Source organism: Myotis nattereri (genome assembly GCF_964212035.1).
Source record: "Myotis nattereri genome assembly, chromosome: 1".
Classification (NCBI taxonomy): Eukaryota; Metazoa; Chordata; class Mammalia; order Chiroptera; family Vespertilionidae; genus Myotis; species Myotis nattereri.
Genome location: NC_138075.1, coordinates 117,427,508 through 117,428,916, shown reverse-complemented (window position 1 = coordinate 117,428,916; position 1,409 = coordinate 117,427,508). Strand labels below are relative to the sequence as shown.

The 1,409-nt window shown below is 50.8% G+C and overlaps 1 pseudogene across 1 annotated transcript; it reads right to left on the bottom strand.

Annotated features, from left to right (window-relative positions):
- Positions 1 to 200: 200 nt before the first annotated feature.
- Positions 201 to 1,198, bottom strand: LOC308533370 (protein SEC13 homolog; annotated as a pseudogene). Its single transcript has one exon. The product of its transcript is annotated as a protein SEC13 homolog (transcript).
- Positions 1,199 to 1,409: the final 211 nt, after the last annotated feature.

Below are 1,409 nucleotides of genomic sequence, written 5' to 3'. Positions count from 1 at the left end.
GTTTTCCCCTCATAATATGGGTGCTTTCAGCCAGACAGTAAATTACAAACTATATTGAATCATGTTAAGGCAGATGATCCATCTGGTTGCAGTTTTAACTATTCCTGGGAAAGTAATACTGTTGGAGCGCTTCCTTCCAGCTGGTCCAGGAAAGGGCAGTCCAGGAATTGGCAGGTGGGAGCTGGGCCCTGCCAGTCTTGTCACTGCTTGTTCTGCTGGCCCTCTGTGACTAAAGCAGATATGAACCCTGGCCCTTGTTTACATCACCGATGCACACCCACTGCCCATGGACTGACTCCTTCCACAGTGTCACCTTGTTATCTCCACCCCAGATGGCCTGGATCTTGGCTGTGATGGACTGGCTCACGTGCCACACAACATCATTGAACTTGTGCAGTACTTGGGAGACTACGCATTGCTTGAGGCATTGGCACAGATACAAATGAACACATGACCACCTTGGGAACAGCTGGTGATTGTGCTGGTGGGTAGACCAATGGCAGGGGCCCAGGCCATGTCTGGAATCCAGTTACTGTGCTTCCAGCTTCTGTTCCTCCTTCCACTGACCATCCTCTTCCTCCTTCCACAGCTTGATGAGGTTGTCACAGCCACCTGAGGCAAATTTCTTACTGTAGTTGGTTTTCTGTCCTGATGGCTGGTCTCTGAGGCTTCCGGGTACAACAGCAGGGGCCCAGCTGAGGCATTGAAGCCAATAGGGTGAACATTATCTTCCTCACTTCCCATTGGCCCTCCCCGGTGTAGGTCAGCAGGGAGATGGCCCATCTGAACTTCCACAGGCCAGGATTAGACCAGAGTTTTGGGGGGCCCAGCAAACAGAATTTACTGAGGAGTCGTGTCCTGTGTGATCGTGCGTCTTCTCCCAGGCTTTGTTTTCGTCTTTCCAGAAAATGACTTTCCGGTCATAGGAGCAGGATGCCAGGATATTGCCATACATGGGATGGGCCCAGGCCACTTGCCACACTGGTGCCTCATGACCCATGAGGTCCGCGATGAGATTCTGCCCTCCGTTGCGTACATACAAGATTTTGACGGACCTGTCTGATGAGCAGGTTGTCAGGCGGGTGCCATAGTAGTCCGTCTGGGCATCGTGAATCATGTCCTCATGGGAGGTGTCCATAGTGCTAATTACTGACACCATGGCTGCTGCGGCTGCGGCGCCCAGCCTCAGATGTGGCAGCTCCCTGTGGCACCTCCCACAGCTCACCTGTGTCATTATTGTTCTTCACCTGTCTCTTCGTTGTCCTGAGACTTGAAAATGTTCTCTATAAGTTTCATCTGTACTTTCTTTTTTAGACTACTCAGTTCTTGGCTGAGGGGAGGTTTTATAACTTTTGTAACTGGTTTCATGGCTAGGAAAGGTACTATTTGAAACAAGTTCTTAGAGGGAC